We start from the raw sequence: 16867 nt of genomic DNA on the forward strand, positions 1-16867 counted from the left end.
TGAATAGTTGCTATGGGCTTAGTTCTCAGTAGGGGTAGTTCAGTGTAACTCCATTGACTCCACACACCAGCTGAGGGTCTGTCACTGTTATTATTATTAATGTATTAATTGTTTGTATTGTGGTAGTTCTTAGGAGTCTCATTCATGTGCCAGGCCCCAGTGTGCTAGGGACTGTACGAACACAGAACACAAGGCAAGACCCTGCCCCAAAGAGTTGAAATTTCAAGAACAAAATCAAAGACAACAGAGGGCTATGGACAGAGAGATGGGGAGCACAAGGAAATAATGAGATAATACTGTGTAGTATGCTATCTAGTGGTGTCAGCATGCCAGCAGCCAGAATTGTGTAGCTATTATCTACAGCAGACTATGGAAGGACGATCGTCATGGCAAAATCAGCCTCCTCCATGAGTCTGTCTGCAGAGATAGAAACTTCACAAGGAAAACCCTCTTTTCTCCCTTACAAACACCAGGGGCATTACAAGCCATCACAGCTTGGACTGGCTGGGGAGTTGCCTCAGTGCCACGGTCACATTTATTACAGCTGGTTGAAAGATTTTTCAAACATTCTGGATAACATGCGGCTGAAACTTTTTGTCAAGACTGAAATTTTGTAAATGTTTGGCCCTGTGTCAGTGTATTTAAAGGCTAACAGTTGGCCGTGATGCTCTGCGAGGGAGTGAGGTGGGGTTTGACAGACTGGGAATAGCAAAGGACCTGGTAGCATTGGGTATACTCTTCTATCCTGTTCTAGGGATGATAGGCCTGGGGAAGGTTCTAGGCAAAGTCTCTCCAGTGCAGCTGAGAGAGACAGAGCAGCTTTAGGGATCCCCAATGTTGCTAACTCAAAGGCTCAAAGATCATAAGATTGGCCCCAAATTATAAAAAAAAAAAAGATTATATTGTATATGTTGGGCTGTCTTTGATGTTTGAGCTCCACCACCTTCCTGTGCATGTGTGTGGGAGAGAGTACCCTGTCTTTCTGTGCTCACTTTTCACACCTAACTCTGCTGACTTTAATGGAGCTGCATCTGATTTATTGTTGTAAGTGGGACGAGGGGAACCAGCCTAAGGACCTCCACCCCCTAACTCCCTAGGAAATGGAAGAGAATTGATGGGGTTAGTTACGAGGCTTAGTGAATACTGTATCTGCTCTATCGCTCAGCTCTGACCTCAGATCTGAGCCCTGAGTGCCATTTGGGCCTGATTCTCCAACCACATTGGGTTCAAGCAGGAATGCTTGACAGCTAACAGCTATGTAAAGCCAAATACTTGGCTCTGGCTAGGCAGCCTCGATGCTCCAGGTACCAGCACTCCAAGCGCATGCCTGGGGCAGCAAGCCACTGGGGGCACCCTGCCGGTCCCCTGAGAGGGTGGCAGTCATGCAGCCTTCAGCGGCTTGCCTGCGTGAGGTCCGTCGGTCCCACGGATTCGGTGGCAATTCGGCGGTGGATACGCCGAAGCCGCGGGACCTCCCACAGGCAAGCCACCGACGGCAGCCTGCCTGCCATGCTTGGGGCAGCAAAAAAGCTGGAGCTGCCCCTGAACCCACCTCACCTTACTCTAGGCTATCTGTCTGCAGACTGACTTTGATTGCGTGTTTCCCTACAGAATGCTGTGCCTGCAAGCAGGACCAGGAAAACCACTGAGAATTTAAAGTGATAAATCACATTTTTAACATGATTTTCAATATACCACATCTATAAACAGGAAGATAAACAGAGTCTGATGAAGGGAAGAGCTGAAACTTCCCTAGGAAGACATTAGAGAATATTCATTGACCATTGACTACAGATAGATTTCCATTTTTAAAACTTTTTTTTGAACAAGTCTTTGTAACAAATATGTGACAGAGGACATAATGTACATTTTGTTCATGCCCAAGCTCAGAGTGGTACATGGAATAAAAGGATAAGCTAAAACAGAAGGGACCAAAAGCAAACTACACTCGGCACCCAGAGATCCTGATGGCAGAAATAATTCTTGGAGTATATTAGAATTTATATACACGTTTTCACTTAGACGGACAATAGATTCAGCTCTGCTTAGAGAAACATGAAGATAGCTGAAGTAGCTTATTGAGGGTCAATCTGAATCAAAACTTTGGATGTTGAACAATGTCAAACTTTAAAAGCTTAACTGGATCTGGCTCTGAATTCTAAGACTGCCCTTCATACAGGATATTTGTAAGAAACAATCAAGCTCTTTTATGGAACCAGGTAGCTGAAACAATAGGAGCCTCCTCCTAAAACACAGGCATATGGCAAGATGTGAATAAAAGCTGGACCATGTGGCCCAAAAGATTTCCCTGGAGAGTGGCATAGCAAACACTGGGGCTGGGACATTGGTTGGTGGAGCTGTGTGTGTCTGTGTATGGGCGAGAAGCAGCAGAAGGATACAGAGAAGGAGCAGAGAAGCCCCAGACACAGTAAGGCAAGTACTGCAGTGCGACCCTGGGAAAAAAATTAAGAGAGAGATTTTGGATAAAGTGCTGGCTGAGAAGAGGCTTATAACTGTAAGTATAGAAACAATCTCCTGTTGTTTGATTCCTACCATGTCCAGGGAAACTGGACTTTGTAAATTATTTCTTTGTAAATTAACAGGATTGCCTCAAAGAAATGCCTGACTCCATCATCAATTTCTCCTATCCACATTCTCTGAAAATTGGCTAACCGCTCGGGTCAAAATGGAATAATGATAGCGATAGAATCTAATGCCATTGCTTTGTTGTTAACAAAGCTGATTAACTAGTACAAAAAATGATTCATGGATGTTTTCAGGAATAAGAGCACTCAGGTTTATTGACTGCTCCTGGTAGGGTCTTTATTCAAGAACCTATAGACAGCCATGGAGGGGTATATGACAACATTCACAAGTCTTCAATGGTTCAATGTTCTTCAATGAATTCTGGCACAAAAGTTTCTTCATCAAAAACTTTGTAGATGAAAGCTTGTTATTTGCTATTCCTTAAATGTTTCATTCATCCATTAAGGGAGCAGAAACATGTGTCATAGGTGACCAGTGGGAATAATGAAAAGTCACTGAAGGTCAATCAGTGAAGACTTAACAAGCAACCCAGAGTCATGGGCAGTGCATGATTCCTGGATCCGGGGAGGCTGGAAGCAAGTTCCAGAAGCTCCTTAGACATGGGAAGGGCCCAGGTGCCCAGACAGTAGCCCTTCTCCACTGCTCTGTACTGAGACCCACCCCTGCTCAGCCTTCTCCCCTCCAAGACCCTGCCCACACTCCACCTCTGCCCTGCTCTGCCCCCTCCTCTGAGGCTCCCCTACCCACCACCCCCTTCTCTCCATCCCCTCTTCTGAGGTCCCCCTGTCTACTGATCACTACTCGGGGAAGGGGTGGAAAGGAGTGAGTGGTGGGCAGGGGATTCTCGGAGGAAGAGGCAGAGCAGGGATGGGAAGAGGAGCAGCACAAGTGGGACCATGGGGGAAGAGGATGAGCGCTAGCAAGGCCTTGAGGTGGAGCATGGGCAGGACCATGGCCCAGGTGCCCTTTCCTGGTTTCCCAGGTGTGCTGCATCCTGTTCAGGGAGGCTTAGCCTCCCCAGCTTCTTATGCACATAGACTTTAAGGTCAGAAGGGACCATTATGATCATCTAGTCTGACCTCCTGGACAATGCAGGCCACAGAATCTCACCCATCCACTTCAATAACAAACTCCTAACCTATGTGTGAGTTATTGAAGTCCTCAAATCGTGATTTGAAGACCTCAAGCTGCAGAGAATCCTCCAGCAAGTGACCCGTGCCCCATGCTGCAGAGGAAGGTGAAAAATCTCCAGGGCCTCTGTCAATCTGCCCTGGAGGAAAATTCCTTCCCGACTCCAAATATGGTGATCAGTTAAACCCTGAGCATGTGGGTAAGACTCACCAGCCACCACCCAAGAAAGAATTCTTTGTAGTAACTCAGATCCCATCCCATCTAACATCCCATCACAGACCACTGGGCATACTTACCTGCTGATTATCAAAGATCAATTGCCAAATTAATTGCCAAAATTAGGCTATCCAATCATACCATCCCCTCCATAAACTTATCAAGCTTAGTCTTAAAGCCAGATATGTCTTTTGCCCCCACTACTCCCCTTGGAAGGCTGTTCCAGAATTTCACTCCTCTAATGGTTAGAAACCTTTGTCTAATTTCAAGTCTAAACTTCCTAGTGTCCAGTTTATATCCATTTGTTCTTGTGTCCACATTGGTACTAAGCTTAAATAATTCCTCTCCCTCCCTAATATTTATCCCTCTGATATATTTATAAAAAGCAATCATATCCCCCCTCAACCTTCTTTTGGCTAGGCTAAACAAGCCAAGCTCTTTGAGTCTCCTTTTATAAGACAGGTTTTCCATTCCTTGGATCATCCTAGTAGCCCGTCTCTGAACCTGTTCCAGTTTGAATTCATCCTTCTTAAACATGGGAGACCAGAACTGCACAGAGTATTCCAGATGAGATCTCACCAGTGCCTTGTATAATGGTACTAACACCTTCTTATCTTTGCTGGAAATACCTTGTCTGATGTATCCTGAAACTGCATTAGCTTTTTTAACGGCCATATCACATTGGCGGCTCATAGTCATCCTGTGATCAACCAATACTCCGAGGTCCTTCTCCTCCTCTGTTACTTCCAGCTGATGTGTCCCCAATTTATAACTAAAATTCTTGTTATTACTCCCTAAATGCATGACCTTGCACTTTTCACTATTAAATTTCATCCTATTACTATAGGATATCAAAGTTGGAGTAGGACCTTAGGAGGTCATCTAGTCTAACCCCCTGCTTAAAGCTAGACCAATCCCCAGATTTTTACCCCAGTTCCTTAAATTGCCCCCCTCAAGAACTGAACTCACAACTCTGGGTTTAGCAGATCAATGCTCAAACCACTGAGCTATTCCTCTCCCTTTTATACCAGTTTACAAGGTCATTCAGATCTTATACCTGCTGCCCATGCCCAGAATCTGGAAATGGTTCATCTCTGACCTATTCAGTGAATGCTTGCAAGCAATGAGCATGTTGGTCCTGCCTGTTGGTCTAGTGCAGAGGGCTGGACGTGATGATCTTCTGAGGTCACTTCCAGCCCTACATTTCTATAAGACTATGTTAAATGAAAATCAGGATGGTTTACAAAAGATTCACTTCCAGGAAAAGGGGCTAAATCCATAGTGAATGTTGTACACCATGAACAGACTGGTGAGTTTTCTCACTGTAGCATTTTGTGTGCAGTGCTCAAGAAGCTCTTTTGTAAGTGGAGTACAAAAACAACATAACCATTCTGGTGGTTGTTAGGTCTTTGCTGCAGTGATTATAATGGACCCAGGTTGTCTGATACTGCACCCTGATCTTTCCATACTGCAACCCATATGCAAGAAAATTTAAAGTCATGGCTGTGATAGAGATGGCAGTTTTCTGCAGATTCTTGGGAGACCTTCTTGAATTAAGATTAAATATCTTTGTGGTCCATTGCATTAAATGCAAAGTTTATGTATTATTGCGGGCTAGAGAGCTGACAGCCTTAAAAACCTCCGGTAAGGAGGGAGAGAGATGCAGGTCTCTGCCCAAGAGAGGCGATGGCTGGGAACTATAAAGCTTTTAGTGGGTGCCCTCAAGGGACCATGGAGCAGGAAATACAGGTGAAGTGACTCTGAAACTGTGACAATGGAAACGTCGACAGCTGTTCACACACATTTGAAAAATGTATATCTTTGCCTCTGAATTTTAGTTTGATTTTCATGCCCCACAGGAATAATCTGCTGATACTCTTATGCTTCCCAAATGTAAATTGTCCAAAAATCCCCTTGCACCAGAACTTTGGGAAGACTCAATTTATCCTCTCAGGCATTGTGTCCTGGGGAATCCTCGTTTGAGAATTTCAGTATACAGCAAATATTCACCATTCTGTGGAGATTAAAGTCAGGATTTGGGTTGATGTCTCTGCAGAGCACATTTAATGAGAATGAAAAGTCAGACACAGCCTTTTGTGTTTTACATGTTTGTGTGCAGCATGGATTTGTCTCATTATCCAGAGATTTGTAGTTATTATTCACCACCTGTGAATTCGGAGTTTTGATTAATGCCAGGGGAAAATTTACAGCATAGCAGATGCGGGAATGGTCCCTTCAGAAATTGTCTACATCACATACAGCCAATCTGTGTAACTTTACTCACTGGTGTGGTTTACTCACTGCCTGTGGTTTTCTTTGTATAGAATCCCACCCTGTACACCAAATCTCCTACCACCCCATCCTAGTGAAAAGTGCATGGAATGGATGTAGACTAAGAAGGGTGAACTGGTTAAGGTAAGTGAACCTAATACTCAGCCATTCTGCCACCAGCGTTAACTACCATGTATCACAGTGGTTCTCAAACCTTTGTACTGGTGACTCCTTTCACACAGCAAGCCTCTGAGTGGGACCCCTCCACATAAGTTTAACACCTTTTTTTTATATTTAACACTATTATAAATGCTGGAGGTGAAGTGGGATTTGGGGATGGAGGCTGAAAGCTCTTCCAGAAAAGCATCCGTCATGGATGTGAAGACTACAAAAGATGGAGAATCTGCTCTAATGGCTCACTGTCATCATGCTGGGGTTCCCTCAGTCGGCCTGGTACCTTGCTGGGGGAGTGGCTGGGAGTGACTCTGAGAGACAGGCCAAAATCCAAAAGACTCTGTACAGCGTGTTTGGGGTGATGGTAAGGAGCAGGGCTGGCTCCAGGTCCCAGCACGCCAAGCGCGTGCTTGGGGCGGCATGCCGCGGGAGGCGCTCTGCCGGTCACCGGGAGGGCGGCAGGCAGCTCCGGTGGACCACCCGCAGGCATGCCTGTGGAGGGTCCTTTGGTCCAGCAGCTCCGGTGGAGCATCCGCAGACACGCCTGTGGGAGGTCCACCGGAGCCGCGGGACCAGCGGACCCTCCGCAGCCACGTCTGCGGGAGAGATCCACCAGAGCCAAGGGACCGGCGAGCGGCAGAGCGCCCCTCGCGGAGTGCCACCGTGCTTGGGGCGGTGAAATGGCTAGAGCCGGCCCTGGTAAGGAGCCCATACACCAGGGCTGGAGACTGACTAGATGCTTGGAGAGCAAAGGGAGAAAGAGCTGGAGGTGGAACCCTGTAGGTGGGATTTGAAAATACAATGATCACTGTGAATGTTTGCTCTTGCCATATCTGAGACCGTAAATATGTGCAGTTTGGCACGTCCCTACAAGGCAATAATTCAACCCAGAAGTCCAACTCCTCTTCAGCAGTCAGCACAAGGGCAATAATTACTCCTCAGCTACTGCATGTGGAGGGAGAATATCCTGTCTTCTGAAAACTTAACATCTGAAAGGCCCTGTTCTCATTCTGATATATTACCATTGCTCTGGGAGGTGAATGGCAGTTTTCAATTCACACACACATTTCCCAGCATTAAGTTAGCTCTGCTTCACTTGGTTCTCTCTTCTGTAAAGTGGGGATAACAACACCTACTTCACCTGGGCTTGGGAGCCTTCATTCATTAATGGTTGTTAAGAGCCTTGGGCTGCTTCAAGGGAAGTGCTACCATAAGACACAAAGAACAGCTAGACCCCGCCTGAAAGAGCTTCTTCAATCTAAACAAGACAGACACAGAGTAGGTAGGCAGTTTAGAGGCTACAAGAAGAAAGGGGCATTCAATTAAATGCAGAGGTCAGGAATTCAAAGCAGCTAAAAGGAGATACTTTTTCACACTGTGCAGTAATTACTTTAGACTGTGGAACTCATTGCCAGAGGAAATCATCAAGACCAAAAATCTAACAAGATTGAAATAGTGGCTGGATCATTATCAAGAAGATCCAGAGTTGTTATAATTAATGACAACACACATTTTGGAAGGGATAATAAACCTTGCCCTTCAAGGCAGGATCCGATCTCGTTTAGAGGCCAGGACGAGACTTGTGCAGCAGTAGATTATCCCACATCTGCTACTGTGGGAATCTTACATTTTCTTCTGAAGTATCTGGCACTGGCCACCATCAGAGACAGGACACTGAGCTAGATGGACCTGGGGTGTGATCCAGTCTGGCAATTGCTATGTTCCTATGTAGAAGCCTATCACTGTGAATTCTATTCTAAAAATTATTATTCATGTAATTGTTGACTCACTTACTATAATGTGTTAGGGAAGCCCCAATAGAAATCAGAGACTCATCATTCTAGGTGCTGCAGATACTGCTAAGAAAAGCCAGTCCCTGCCCCAAGGAGCCTACAGGCTAAACATACAAGAGGTGAGAGGAGCAGGCAGGGACACAAGCACAAAGAGGGGATGCAAACCTGCTCAAGGACACACAGCAGGTAAATGGCAGAGGCAGCAAAGGCCTGGTCTCCCGACTCCTAGCCTGGCTCCCTATTCACTGGAGCACATGGCCTCGCTTTGTGCCACTGACAGCCTAGAAGAAGTGAGTAGTTAGGAGGGATTTTAATGAAGTCAGGCTGTGGGCAGGGGGTATCTCACATCTGGGGGAGGGGAGACGGACATGAGTACAGCAGACGACCTGGGCACAGAGGAGGTTGTGGTAGAAGGTGTGAGTGGAGACCCAACATACTAGGGCAATAAATGGGAGGCTGTCTGTTGACTTGAGCAGGATTTGGATTGCGCCCTAGGCTGGGGCTGTGAAGGCAGAGCTGTGCATGGCCTCATAGGTCATGGGGGGCCATGTAGTCACAGAATCTCCTGCAGAAAATAATGTGCTGTGGCCATGCAATAGTACTTATCTCTAGCACTTCTCAGTAGATTCCAGGCCTCATTTTCTGTGAAACCCTCCCCCTCCCCACACACACCCACACCTGTTTCCTGAGGAGGTGGAGAGGTCAGGGCGGTGATGAGAGACTCTGTAGCTGTGAAGCACTTTAAGCCAAGGAAATCTGATTTCCTTTGTAATGAGGTTCACTGAGCAGCGTTTGTTTTCATTTTGATGGAGCGACTCACTTATCGGCCCAGAGACACGCTGCCCCAGGGCCGGCCTTCATGGTGAGTCTGGAAATGCTCGCTGGCTTGAGAGTTTCCTAGGGAGGCAACAGCAGGTACAAACTGGCAGAGCTGCATTAAAGACCATGGAGCGTCCCTGACGTCTTGGTCCGCTAGAGCCAAACGCTCAGAAACAAGAGCAATGGCCATAACTGGGTCTCTCTGAGACCCTCCCACACCCTGGGGCCAGGTGTTCTGGGGGTGCTGTTGGCTCAGAAATGTAGCATTGCAGAATTAGCAACAACAATAGAGCTCCAATCTGCTGTCCGCCCGCCCGCCCGCCTGCCTCCTGGCTCATCCAAGCTGCCGGAGATGGGGTGGGGAGTAATAGGAGCCTATTGTGTCACTGCCTGTGTTCCTACATCCTGTCAGGGCACTGACATTTCCAAAGGGACCGGGCACATTTGCATTCGGCAGGGGAAAGGCAGACAGGTGACAGCCATTCCCTCTAGGAGGCTTCAAGGGCACACTGCTACAGATAGGGAAAGGAGGATTCTGATCAGCAAATAGCCGAACAGGAATGATTCTGAGTAGGGTGACCAAATGTCCTGATTGTATAGGGACAGTCTTGATTTTTGGGTCTTTTTCTTATATAGGCTCCTATTACTCCCCACCCCATCCCAATTTTTCACATTTGCTATCTGGTCACCCTAATTCTGAGCCCCTGATCTCATGGCTCAATGTCTAACGTTTCTGCTTCAGTGAGTGAGGCTGTCTTCCAGGGACTGGGACTAGAGAAAGGGATGGCGCACAGGCCAGATTTTCAAAAGGCCCCTAGCACATTGGGTGCTGCTGCTCTGTTTTGGAGGCTGGCACTTGTTTTTGGTGCCTAAAGCCTGAGCTCTTTTGAAATTCTGACCCTGATTGCAGGTATCAAGTGCTTGAAAATCTCCCCTGAGCTCTGTTGGAAAGCAGGCTTCTGGTTGTCACTGTGACGGAAGAAAGATCTCCTTAAGGTCTAGTGGGAAAAGCCTGTGGTTTGGGACTTAACGACCAGCATTTGAGTCCTAGCTTCTGTGTGTGTTCACTGGGAAGCAATTGTGTCTGTTCTCGTTAGCGCCTGGATTCTTGTCAGCCCTGGAAAGGCTCTCCCAAAGACTAATGTGCAGTGGAGTTGCCGCGGGGTAATTTACAAGCCACTGACAAGCATGTGATGTGTCAGAGCAAAGCATTCTCCTCATTTATGTGTAATATACTGTTTCAGGCCTTCAGGTTTTCAGCTGTGATGCAACATCATTCCCCCCATCCCGTTCCCATGGGCTGTGTCTGTGTCCTCTGCAGCTTCCTGAGCCCTGCATGCCTTAAAAGCACATGTACTGTTTCTTTAACAGTGTAGTGGGAAGCCAGGCAGGCGAGGGACTCAGGAAGGCTCTAGGCAAGCTGAGATGGAAAGCCCTGTGCTGACCTTAGCTGGGTGAGTTAATACAGTGCATGCCAAGATACCAGGACAGAAAACGTTTTTGTGTGTGTAACGCCAACAGACCCCAGTCATCGGCAGGCAGGATTGAACCTGGGAACCTCTGGAGCTAAATGAATGTGCCTCTGCTTACTGCCATATAGCTCTTAGCTAAGGGTGTAGAGCAGACTCATTAACTCTCTCTAAGTGGTCTCGGTGCCACTAGATGGGACAGAAAACCAGAGCCAGGAGGTGTGTAGGTTACACATGAATGCACACACACCCCAATCCTCTCCAAAGGGCCAAGCAAAAGACTGGCCAAGCAGCACAACAAATAACGGCCCGCCAATGAGAAGGACTGGCCCTGGTGCATACTTGAGAACACTATATGGGACTAATTAGGGGAAGAAGAGAAAGCAAGATGGTGGCACTGTTTGGTTCAATACGGAATCCCTTTTAGTTGTCCAAACTGCTTGTTCTTTCCACTCAGAACATGAGAGAGGAAAGGGCCATTGGCAAACTGGATTTGCATTAGAAAAGGAGGCAGATCCTAAAGAAGACCACCATATTGATCTTTACTCCTGTCTTAGTGTATGTCTACACTGCAGTCAGAGATGGGATTGCAGCTCGGGTGAGCAAACCTTTGCTAGCTTTTATCTAGCTAGCACAGCTCAAAAGGGCAGTGAAGACATAGTGGCGCAGACCGGGCTAGGGTTCTGGGTGGGCTGGTACAGCATGTGCCGCTGCATCGTCACTGATCTTTTTAGCTAGCTAGGCACTGTAAACTAGCTACAGTAGCCAGATTAAAACTAGCACAGGTAGGCCTACCCAAGCTCCCATCGCACCTCCGACTGCAATACAGACATACCCTTAGTGCTCTGCTGAGAGATCTGTCACTCAGAAGGCATTTCCTTGTAGCTTTTCTATACCTTAGCCCTAGTCTCATCACACGACTTGTATGGAAGCTTGCAGAAGAGCTCGTACTCTGGATTTTTGTCGTCATTTTTCAAATTCAAGAGTAAATTTGAAGGAGGCTGGGTAGTGTGGTTGCCCAGAGCAACAGCAGCCTCCGGAGTTGGATGAGCCTCCGGCACTGGTAGGCACCCATCAGTTCTCCCAGCCTGCTGCTGTTTATCTCACTGTTGAGAACTTTCCCTTTTGTTTTGTAAGCCTTGCAGAAAGAAATCCGGGTGGTGATTCGCAGCTGACATCAGCCAGTGAGAGGAGAGAAAAGAGTGACTGCAAGGGTCTGACATTAATGGCTGTCGTTTTTTGCTATTGCCTTGAGGCAATTCTTGGGGGAATCATCTGCTTGGTTTTCCCTTTTTCCTCCCTCTGGTTGCAAGGAGCCCTTTACACTGGATTTTTCTGAGGGGTTATGTAGTTTGCCTCTGGTATGCTGTTGGGTGGTACTTTTGGATTCCAGTGAAAACCAGGAATTTCCCCATTTCCACAGATGGAGGTACCTGTCTGAGGAACCTTAAGTCTGGGCAGATCATTGTGACATTGAAGGGCTGGGTCAGAAGCCGTCCCTTCCAGTTCCACTTTCCACAGGTGTTCTAGGGAAATAGTCTACACACAGGAATGCTTGTGGGACATTTTAAGCAAATGTTTGCCAACAGATATACGCTAGGCATAGACACTACATTAATAGGTACTACGTGCATGGTGTTAATATAACATGCATTATATATTAGTGTTGGGAAGTGACAGTAACTGACTGTATTATGCTCTCCACACAGTTCTGTTCACCCATGTCAAGTATCCCACAATGCTTTGCAAAGCTGAAATCAGCTTTGGCAGTAGAAACTGGGAAACTTGTCAAAGGCAAAATACATTAATGTTCTGCCCTGGTGCAAGCTGCGGTGGTACCTTCACCAACCAGTACCTGGAATGCTGGTATCCAAAACAAGGATAAGGAAGGTACAGAACAGTATGTTAAGAAAGTGGTGGGAGCTGGTGGGTTGGATTTTAGTCACACATAAAGAGTTTTGTAATTTGTAAAATCATCCTATCAATACCCCTGGCTGAAATGCATCACTCTGAAGCAAATCTGTGTAAGGTGACCACACTGTGAGAATTGGCTTCCCTGATGGAAGCTGTGCATGTTTCCTTTTTGTCTTGTACTATTTTGTCTTTCAACAATAAATTTGGCTATGTTTCATTATTTGGTCTCTTGACAAGTTCTAAGACCGAGCTGTGAGTATAATCAAACAATTGGCTACCCCCATAGAATCAGTACAAATATAAGAGAATATTTCCCCAAGTCGTGGCACCTGAGTCTTACTTATCCTCATGCACTCATGGAACAGAGACCCAGACGCTCAAAGGCGACTAAATCCCTGTGAGAATCTGGGCCGTGAACAATGCCATGACTACTGCAAACCAACAAGACTTATACTGCAGCTTCTCGAGGCTGAATCCTTGCAGTGAACAGCCCACGAGTGACTGGGAGGCCGAGAACGACTTGACAAATGCAGCGAATAAATGAGCAGAACCTGCAAATTTCTCATGGGCAGCTGAAGAAGGAAAAGAGGAGAAAGTAAGTCAGGGAATAAATTATTTGCTTTGAATCGTTCACTGTGCTTTATCATCTGCATGGGGCCACTTTCGACCCCTACCAGCCTAGGAGGGATTTGTGCCTGACCATTTTACTTGCTTGTAGGATCTCCAGAGTGGACAGGATGGATTTGTCTAGCTGTGGATTAGTTTTGGCTTTAATGAAGGGATGGAGCTGTTTAACAGCTCTAGGATTTCCTTAACTTTATCACTACTTTCCTCCCCAAAAGAGAGGGGAAGAAATACTTCCCTTGGGAAGACAAGGACCTGTCTGTGATAGGGCTCTGAGGACTCATCTGACATAGCTGTCAGTGACCTCTACCTGAATTGAATTGCCTGGGTCATTAGGGAGGGTGGTTGCTGGCTGCTCCAACCTGGGCAGGTGCAGGAAACCATTGAACCATAAAAAGCTGTTAGTTCTCATGGCTTCCCCTTTTCCCCTCTCCGGGGTGGCCCAGGGTGGCTGTGGGGGAGGGGAGCCGTCTTGTGCCAGTGACTGCCCTAGACTCAGGCAGAGCCAGTTGAGCTCTTCCCATCCTAGCAGGGAAGCAGAAGATGCTCTCTCATCCCTCCCTGATATAGAAAGCAGCTAGTTGGGAAGCTTCTCTGACCCTAAAGTCCCCCTCCATAGCTAAGAGGGGCTGCGTAGCAGGGGTATTATCTCACCCAATATGCCCTGACCATCCCCACTTCCCTCCTCCCCCATGCACTGGCCTGAGGGAGGGGCAAGAGCTGTGAAGCCTGTCATGAAGGGGTATGTACCCCAAACTCCTACTGCCCTGCTCTGCAGAGACAACCCAGGTCTGCTGCCTGGGAGACCCCCAGAGGACGCAGCAGGATTGACTCCCCTCAAGCAAGATCTGATTGTTGATTGCCATGTAGATGCAATTCCTGGAATGTTTCCTACCAGTGGTTCCTATTTGTGGTGCTGAGTGAAAACAAAGGCTTTAAACAGCATGATTCATTTAGCCATGGGAAATGAACTGTGGGCTAAGATTACTTAATCAGGCACCTAGGTTAAGGAACTATGCTGCTGCATGTAATAAACAGCTGTGGGTTTTAATTGCCTGCCCCCTCCTTGGGAAAATGCAGGGTTTTTACAGATTTCTTTCTTTTGGCAGCGAGACGAGGTGGTTAAAGAACTGGACTAAACCTACAGTTTGTTTTGTCTCATGTTAACAAAAAATCCCCAATATTTTGAAGTGTTGCATACGGGTTAAAGCTGGAATCTGTCAACATCTATTCTGAAGCATCCTATTATTCCATCAGCTGTGGGGTTTAACTCATCCAGTACAGTCTATCCAACTCTCACCTCTATTACCTAGGCTTGCTGCTGAGAGCTAGTGAAGTGACCCTACATGTTTTGCTGCAATGTTTTTTGTATTAGTCTATAGTGTAATGAACTAGCTAGTGAGTATGTGGTGCACCCTCACCCTCTACTGGGTGTATCAGAATTGCTTGACTATGTGTCATAGCCCCTGTGACACAAGCAGTGACTGTCCTCTAGCTCATGTGGTAGAGGCTTGTGCTGATAGAGCAGCAGGGTGTGGATTCTATCTCTGGTGACACCATCAAATGCTGTGTGGTCATGATGGGAAACATAGCAACATCCATAAAGCACTGATGGCTGGATTTGCTACAGCATCTATCGTGGGGATTAGAGGCCCATTTGAAAGACTAGCCACACTGAGTGTTTGCTATATGCTACATGTTTATTGGTAAACAGCTGTACAGAAGAGTTCAGACATCTGTGTTTATAACCATCTGATGGTACGGAGCCCGAGCTATGTTGGTGAGCCACAAGCCCATGACACTACTATCGGCTGAGGGAGAGGGGGCACGCCATCTGGTCTCTTGTGTGGACTACAGTGAGGTTGGTGAAGAAATACAGCAGCCCAATGATAATACTGTGTCTGCTACCAATCACATTCCCTGGCCTGGCCTACATGTGTCCGAGCTCTGGGAATGGCTCTCATTTGGGATCCAGGAGATCCCTCTGTACCACATTAAATCTCTTCCTAAGAAGTAGGATATGGAGGTTCTGGGCTAGGGGAGGAGGATCAAAAATTATTTTTAGTGTTAAGTTGAATTTCCTGTTGGTGGCAGGTGCTGGCTTGACAGCCCTACAGTTTGAAGTCCTCTGTTGATCCGCACAATGGCGATAGCATGGGCAGGAGCAATTTACATCCCCCATTGCCCTACCCTCCATTCTTCTTGCCCCCCCAGTATGCCTCAACGCCAACCTGGAGGGACCAGAATTAAGCTTCTCATTCTTTCTGGCATCTCTCCTACAACTGCTACCAAAGTGGCCATCTGGTCCCACTCAGGTGACCTTCATGCTGCAGATACCAGTCCACTGTGGCATGAGTTGAGAACCTACCCATTTATTGACCTGGAACCATGAGCTGTCAGTTGGCAATGACTTTCTCTGTCTACTAGCCTGGGCTGGATTTCATAAATTATAGATACAAAGTTCTCTATCCGGTTATCAATGACCTGAGCCATCTGGTCCCTAAAATCAATGTATTGCCACTGAAGAAGAAACTTTCACACTTCACTGAATGTTTGCTTTTTATTTTGACATCAATAAACTGTCCCCATTAGGTTATTTATCTGCAGCTTTTGGGAGCAAGCTCCAATGTGTGATTGGGAAAGAGAGCGAAGTCTATCAAGAATCTGCATTGGCAACAAAGTGAAATGAGCTCTAGACTTGGTGGAGAGTGGACATGGTGGAGAGCGCATTCTCCATCGCTGTTTTCTCAGGTGCGATCATCTTGAAGTGGAAGGGACAGATCCTCAGCTGGAATATAGTGGTGTAGCCTCACTGACGCCAATGGCGCTACACTGATTTATGTCCATTAAGGACATGGTTCAGTGTTTTAAGCTGAAATAATTGCAGAGCCCAAAAACAGCTAATTGATTTTCACTGATATCAGACATAGAAGCCTTGCATGGAACGTTGAATGTTGAGATGACATCTGCTCTCAGTTTAGTCCCAAAAGTTTTTATTATGTTTGAAGTCGTTGGCTCTGTAATAAACGATTCCCCCACGTTTATCATTGCAGCTCCTAGCAACACGTACGTGGTGGCAAAATGATTATACCCAGGGCAAATGTATCCTAGAGGGCTGGTTTCTCCACTCTGTTTGGGGGCTGCTTGGGCATACTGGAGGGGTGGTGGGTCAAGAGGTTGGTCAGAACTCTCTGAGGCCATGTCATCGGGCCCCAGCACAACACAGAGCTGGTGACGAGCACCTCCAAATTAGATCACTGGCATATGGGCTCTCAGTCACTGTATACCTGCGGAGGATCAGGCATTGCAGAGATCTAGCTGCCATCCCTCCCTGCTATGCCCTCTCTCTCCCCTTATGCAGAGGGCAGGGGGGTCCTAGTACAGGAGTAGAGTCTGCTTCCTCCAACTTTCTGCTAAGGAGAGCTCCTCCATGCAGGGGAGTCTCTGCTGGTCATTCCTGGTTAGTTTAAGCCCCCTTTTCATGGCAGGAGTGGACCAGTGAATCCGGCCCATACGGTGTGCAGTGCAATTGGATCCTGGAGAGCAGATGGAGTATTTGGCCACAGGTACTTCAGTGAATGGCTTGTTACCAGGACCTAAGGTGACGGCTCTGTTTCTTAGAGCACTAGGAAATTTTCCTGGTCCCCCATAGGAAAAAAAAACTAGCCTTTGTGATGCTTAACAGAGGCGGGTCTCACGCCTGTCTATGGTGGGACCCACATCTAATTAGACACATTATCTCTTGCAAAATTCCCCTCCCATTTGCTATCAGAAAGAACACCTGTCATCTCATTTTTATTCAGAAAGAACACTTGTCCTCTCATTCGCTATCATGGGGCCATCTTCTCTCCCACCGGCTACCACAAGGATCACCTGCCTTCCTATTGGCCATTGCAGGGCCCACATTCC

The sequence above is a fragment of the Gopherus flavomarginatus genome, chromosome 12, assembly GCF_025201925.1.
Source record: "Gopherus flavomarginatus isolate rGopFla2 chromosome 12, rGopFla2.mat.asm, whole genome shotgun sequence".
Classification (NCBI taxonomy): Eukaryota; Metazoa; Chordata; order Testudines; family Testudinidae; genus Gopherus; species Gopherus flavomarginatus.